Here is a 7,381-nt window from a genome sequence, read left to right as displayed (position 1 = left end):
CAGGCAACCTGAGTCGGATTCAGGGCGAATTTGTGGCCTGGTTAATTTGTCTCCTTCAGTCTAAAATTGGGTATTTTAAAAATCAAAGGTTGGTTATAAAGAAATAAAAAAATATATATATTAATAGGCCGACGGGCCACCAACCCCGCTAGCCTAACCATATATCAACAACACTGTATTAAATTAAGGGGTGGACAGCCATGACCCCACCACCCCACACGGCATAACAAACATATTATATGTTGGGGTGGGCGGCCATCACCCCGCCACCCCAGGAACCTTCCACACAAACGAAAATGTAATAGCGGCAAGGATTACAGTGGGGATTCGCGTTGCCAACCCTGTCGCCCCGCCACCTCACCCTTATACCAACCAACAAACGGTGGGCAGAAGTAAAGGGGCGTGGCCACCAATGTGGTCCCGCCGCCCCATGGGCAATAAACAACAGTTTAAAAATGTCGTCGATTCATAATAGTTGTCCGCCATTTAAAAGCCACCATTTTGTTAATATAACCAAATGTATGTTAAAAAGGGTGGGGCGGGGTTTAATTGCCCGACCCCTCCCTAACCACTACTAAATATTACCAATGCACCCAACTGATGTGTTGGTAAATCTGCCCTTCAACACTTTTAAAAACTCATTTCTATCAGAGTGTGGATCAAAGATGGAGGCATGAATTTCGAGACCAAGTGGCAGAACCCTGAGCAGCTGAGAACAGAGGGTGGAACCTTGCCTGAGCATAATTTCCAGGGGGTCATTTTTGGTCCACTTTCAGAATTGGGCAAGTTTTATATTGATTTTGCACCTCTCGGCGACATGAATCCAATGGTGGTGTTAGTTTCTACAACAGAGCTATCCATTTCTCGACCATTTTCCAGCATGGAGGTATAATACTCTTTTTTGTAACTGATGAATGTATTTCTTCATTCTCATGCCATTTAATGAATGAAGGCCTCCCCATTGATCGAGCAGGGCCCAAAGACGTAGTCCAAGTCGGACGAACTTCATTATCAAGCTTCTTGTCTTCTTCTTATGCTTCATGTGTTTCTTCTTCTTCTTCTCTCATGTGCACATTAAATTTCTATGGTTAAGCTACAAATTCTTCATGTGATTCTTTAATACATCTATAAGCAAAAGATAACCTGGATCAAGTGGTATCAGAGCAGGTCTTTTTAGATGTGAATTGCATGTGTGTATGCTAACAAGAAACAAGCTCCGAAGAGGCGAAGGGAAACTAAAGCCTTTCGATCCCGAAGCAGGGCATGCACATCAAAGGAGAAACATGGTAGATGAAGAGGCTCGTTATGAAGAGGAGGTAAACTTCCGCAAGACTTTATACATGATGGCAGTTCGTTTTGAGAAGTTGTTCTACAGACTTGAAAAACTTGAGAGTGCAGAGAAGAAAACTCCAAAAAGACAAGGTTTAGTGCACAGAGATGATGGAGGAGACCCACCTACTTCTCCTTCCACAAGTGAAAGTTCTTCTTCCTCCCATCACCATCATCATAGAAATTCAAGGGATACACATAAGAAACCTTTCTTTAAATTAGATGTCAAATTTGATCTTCCCATGTATAACGGTGAAAGTAATGCAGAGAAGCTTAATAACTGGATTAGGTAGATTGAGATCTACTGCAGGATTCAGTAGATCGCAGAGGATGAGGCAAAGATTCAGTTGGCCTCTCTTCAGCTGAGTGGCACTACTCTCGTCTGGTGGGAGAGAAAATTGCGAAGCAGTAAGAGTGTGGGTAATATTCCTTCCTCATGGCCTAGTTTCATTTCTGCATTAAAAGAACAATTTTATCCCTTGGGTTATAAGAAAAAAGCCTTAATGGAGTGGCAATACTTAAGGTAGGGCAGAGGTCAGGATGTTCAAAGCTTTACCAAGGAGTTTAGAAAATAAGCACTTAATTTGGGCATTGCACTTGACTTACTTGAAGTAGTAACTAAGTATGTTGGATCCTTACATAGTTATATTAGACATTTCTTATTATTGTTTGAACCTACTACCATTGACTCGGCCAGTGTAAAGGTCATTCATCTAGAAAACAGGGGAACACATGGACAAGATGACCACTCAAAGAGAACCACGACAGCCAAGAGAAGGGGAGCAAGGCCCTCTTGTACACATTGTGAGAAAGAGGAGCATGACGAAGAAAATTGTTGGAAGCTACACCCTGAGCTAAGACCTGAAAGGAATGACAGAAAGGGGAAGCAGAAGGCCATCGCCACTGTACAACAAAGCCAAGATTCCAAGTCAGAGGAAGATGAGAAGGTCACAGCTGTAGGATTTGCACGAGGTAGGCCCATTGACTTGGGGTCTGATTCTGGCAGTGAGATGAAGTTTGCAACCCTTGGGATCGTGGCAGAAAGACCCATAGATTTGGGGTCTGATTCCAGCAATGAATCAAGGATTTCAACCGACATAACGAAAAGGGCAGCAGAACTCCAAGAACTTGAGGAGATCAACCACCACATCCAAGCAAAGAATGCTGAGCTAAGGAGGCTTCTACAGGAGGCAAGGGAAGAAAAACAAAGGTTACTACGCCAGTTGCAAGCCAAGGATGAGGCCTTGGAAAAACTACAACATAGCTATCTGGAGGTAAAAAGCGATTCTACGATCTCATATGATTTTCATGATGATGAATTTGCTGCTTTTGAAAAACATACTATAGGGATTGGATCCAAACTATTGAATAAAATGGGGTATCAAGGAAAGGGCCTCAGCATCAAAGGACAAGGCATCATAAACCCCATCGAAGTCAAGGAGTTTCCGTGTCATGCAGGACTCGGATACACCAAAAAGGAAATGGGGGAAAGCTCCAATACAGCTAGTAATCTACCAACGACAGACGATGAAATTCCTTCCTCACAGTCCAGCGATGGTGAGGGCTCCATGAACACTTATTGAAGGAACACTAGGGGAAAGCGCCCCAAGGTAGCCCTGAAAGTTTGGAGGAAAAAGAATCATTGTAGTCATTGCAACAAAGAGGGACACCAACAAACCACGTGTCTGATGCTCTATGCTCTGGAAACATCGCTAGAGGAGCCGAAAGGTGAACATGTTCAACAAATGAATCCACCCCATTCAGGGTGATCTTCTTTATTAAGTTGTTTTTTTTAGGGATAGTAGCTTGTTATGGCCACCATTGTAAATCATATGTTGCAAGTAAATGTAAAAATGATGGTGTGTTTCCCATCACTTCAAGACGCAACGATGATATTTTGGCCTTTCCTTATTAGTATTTGAGGCATTAATTACTTTTTATGTAATCATTAGCCAATGAGTGTGTGTTATGAACTCTTGGCAAGGAGGGGTTGTTGAGCCATGAGAGGTGTGCATGATTGCAAGAATGTACCAGTTTCGCGTGCAGGTGATTGAAAGTGTGGATTGAAACAACGTGCTAAGTGTAAATTCTTTTGGAGGTCCAAAAGCTCCTCAATGGGGAGGATTGATCCAGGTGGATCTCAAGACACCAGGGGCATGAAAAAGGCTCAAAAATTCAAAGTGGCAGAAAAGCAATTATCTTGACATCATATCAAAGTGCTCGTCGCCCTGATTCCGATGGTAGGAATGATGCTTCAATCCGAGTCTGAATGAAGGAGATAGAAGCAGTCAAATTTGAGGGTTCACTTGCCCATGTGGCAGGCTTAAAGGAGGCACAATTTTGACCAAACCCGACCACCAGATTCCAGCCAACCTGGGCTGGATTCTAGGCAAATTTGTTGCCCGGTCAATTTGTCTCCTTCGATCTAAAATTGGGTATTTTAAAAATCAAAGGTTGGTTAGAAAAAAATAAAAAATAAAAAATATATTAATAGGCCGACGGGCCACCAATCCCGTCGGCCTAAGCATATATAAACAACATTGTATTAAATTAAGGGGTGGACAGCCATGACCCCACCACCCCACACAGCATAACAAACATATTATATGTTGGGGTGGGCGGCCATGACCTCGCCACCCCGGGAACCTTCCACACAACTAAAAACGTAATGGCGGCAAGGATTATGGTGGGGACGCGGGCTGCCAACCCCGTCGCCCCGCCACCTCACCCTTATACCAACCAACAAACGGCAGGCGGAAGTAAAGGGGCGCGGCCACAAATGTGGTCCTGCCGCCCCATGGGTAATAAACAACAGTTTAAAAATGCCGCCGATTCATAATAATTATCCGCCATTTAAAAGCCACCGTTTTGTTAATATAACCAAATGTATGTTAAAAAGGGAGGGGCGGGGTTTGACCGCCCGACCCCTCCCTAACCACTACTAAATATTACCAATGCGCCCAACTGATGTGTTGGTAAATCCACCCTTCAACACTTTTAAAAACTCATTTCTATCAGAGTGTGGGTCAGAGATGGAGGCACGGATTTCGAGACCAGGTGGCGGAACCCTGAGCAGCTGAGCACAGAGGGTGGAACCTTTCCTGAGCATAATTTCCAGGGGGTCATTTTTGGCCTAGTGCCAAAATTGGGCAAGTCTTATATCGATTTTGCACCTCTCGGCAACAGCAATCCAATGGTGGTGTTAGTTTCTACAACAGAGCTCTCCATTTCTTGGCCATTTTCCAGCATGGAGGTATAAGACTCTTTTTTGTAACTGATGAGTGTATTTCTTCTTTATCATGCCATTTAATGAATGAAGGCCTCCCCATTGATCAAGCAAGGCTCGGAGACGTAGTCCAAGTCGGAAGAACTCCGTTATCAAGATTCTTGTCTTCTTCTTATGCTTCATGTGTTTCTTCTTCTTCTTCTCTCATGTGCACATTAAATTTCTATGGTTAAGCTACAAATTCTTCATGTGATTCTTGAATACATCTATAAGCAAAAGATAACCTGGATAACATGCCTAAAATGCCTTGGAACTGTCTAGCATGTGTTAGTACTTCCTAGCATTCCCTGGAACACCTTGGCACTCCCTAGTTGTCATGCCCTCATAGATAGCCTTACTTTTTTTGCGACTTGGGAACCCAACCAAGTCATTGACAAAACAATGTTGTGCCCAACCCAAATTCTCCCTTTATTTGAAACTACTTTGTACACACCTTATCACAACCACAGGCTTGCCTCCTGCAATTCCTATTCTACACTTATCCTAACACACTTCGTCCTTGGGGCACCTGGAATTCGTTGACACTCCTTGACACATTGCACCCTTATTTTTTCATTTCCAAGCATTTTGACTTAGTTCCCCCTTGTGATGCCTTGGCATTGGCTAGTATACCTTTTCACTCCCTCCCTAGAACACCTGGAACTCGCTAACAATTCATTTCCATGCATTTGAAATGAGTTCTCCCTTGTGTTTCCCTCGCACTTGGCCCTCACACTCCCTAGCATATATAGATAAAATATTTACACAATTTTCCCATATCCTACTATCTAGGGTTTGATTTTTGACTAACTAAAAATGTGATAACTGAAGAGTTAATCATGGGATATGATAGAAAAATCCTCAAACTTCATTCACATGTGTGAGTAATGGGGGTTGACATGGCATCCACTCAGTGCCATGGTGATCAATAAGGTAGGTCAACTTGCGAGAGGCATAACTTTCACATACAAACTTTGTTTGAGGTGATTTTCACACAGTTGGAAAGCTTCCCATGTCTAGAGTAACATCAAAGGGATGGAGCTATGTAAGAAAAATGGGCTCTTAATTGAATCTATAAGATCCCAAATCACTAATGTGGAACTTGACTCTAAAGTTGGCCCTATAAGCCAATTCCTCCAATTTTTCCACATAGAAAGTATCAAGATATATAAAAAAATATATCATGATCCATTTTGGATTATGAGTTCCATGGTACATAAGAATAGTTTGCAATGTTTGACACTATTGAAAATGGAGTTAGAAGGATTTTAGGCAATGACCCTCTTATTCTCCTTCTCCATAAACTACATTAATAATATCTATATCAACCAATTGCTTATTGTTTAACAACTCTACCTTATATCTTATTTGTCCAATAATAAGTGCTATAAATGTTAATGATGTTGTTCCTCGTATAATTGGGGTTCCCAATCATTACTTGGATTATTCGTAAAATAACTTAATCCACTAGTTGTTAGATGTATGTCTTACACTAACATGCCAACTCAATTCTGTGCCTTACCCCTTCGATTAGACTCCAACAGTAACCAAAGGATCATGTCTTGAGAGTCTTCAATGAATAAAAAAATGATCAACACAATACTCAAGAATTTGTTGTTATTCACTGAAGAAATATAGTAGTTGTGTTTGTGTCCCCTCCTTTAACAAATATGTCCACTGACCACGTGACATGACCTATTATCACCACATTAAGAATAGTTTGACTACGTGGTGAAAGGGCCAAGGAGCTCCTTACTCGTGTTGCAAGGGGAAACGACCTATAATTATATTAGTTGGCACAAACACCCCATTTTATCTAAATCCTTTGCACTTGCATTATAATCTTCAAGAATAGGTTCATACAAATCAATGTGCTATGATACCACGAGAAAGTTTATGAAGGTTCTTTATCATAAAATATGATTTCATTTCATTTCTTTCACAAAAAAAAAAAAAAAAATCAACATGAACAACAATCCAGGAAGAATGAAACTCTATGGCCTAAGGGATATGTTTTCCTAACTATATTGCATTCCATTTAATATCGGCAAGGGTCACTCATAACACAGAGACATTTCCGAGGCCCGTGTAGATTTGGCAAGGGACAAAACTAGAACACATGTTTAGGGTTTTAACTCATCTACAATGACAACACCATGAGTTATAAACTCTCAAGTATATTAATATTCTATTGACAAGTATATTCCCCAACATTAATGATCATACAAAAAGGACCCTCTATGGCCTTACCATCAATTTTCATAGGGTCCACCAAAGGGAGACCTAAATTTTTTATTTGGACATAATAGTTTGTTCAAATAACATTCAAGGTTAAGGTTAAAATTAAGCCACATGCAATACATATTAGTTTCATGTTTCATGAACTTTATAAAATAGCCCCATTTTCAATATCACGACCAATATTTAGGTAATTGAAATATTAACATAAAAATGAGTTCAATTGAATCAATTTATGAACTTGGTCCAATATAATATTATTATGGTTAGCTAACATGTATGTAAGCTTAAACCACTACCATGGAATCCAAACCCTTAGATGCTAATTTAGGTACACAATAACATTTATTTGAAATGAACAATATCCAATGATTGGTTTGTAAAAGATTTAGTGGAAATCAAGTGATATTTGTTTATCCAAGATTAAGTGAAAGTCTTGGTGCCAATTGATTCCTTCAAAATTATATTTGAAGGCACAACATTGGATATAATTTCTCTATGATCAAAATTCCAATAAGATTTTCACCAAAATTCCAATGGGGTTTTGAT

This window comes from Pinus tabuliformis, chromosome J (assembly GCF_031772625.1).
Source record: "Pinus tabuliformis cultivar Carrire ecotype Pingquan chromosome J, CPIR1, whole genome shotgun sequence".
NCBI classification, from domain to species: domain Eukaryota; kingdom Viridiplantae; phylum Streptophyta; class Pinopsida; order Pinales; family Pinaceae; genus Pinus; species Pinus tabuliformis.
Note: the sequence above shows the minus strand (reverse complement) of the source record.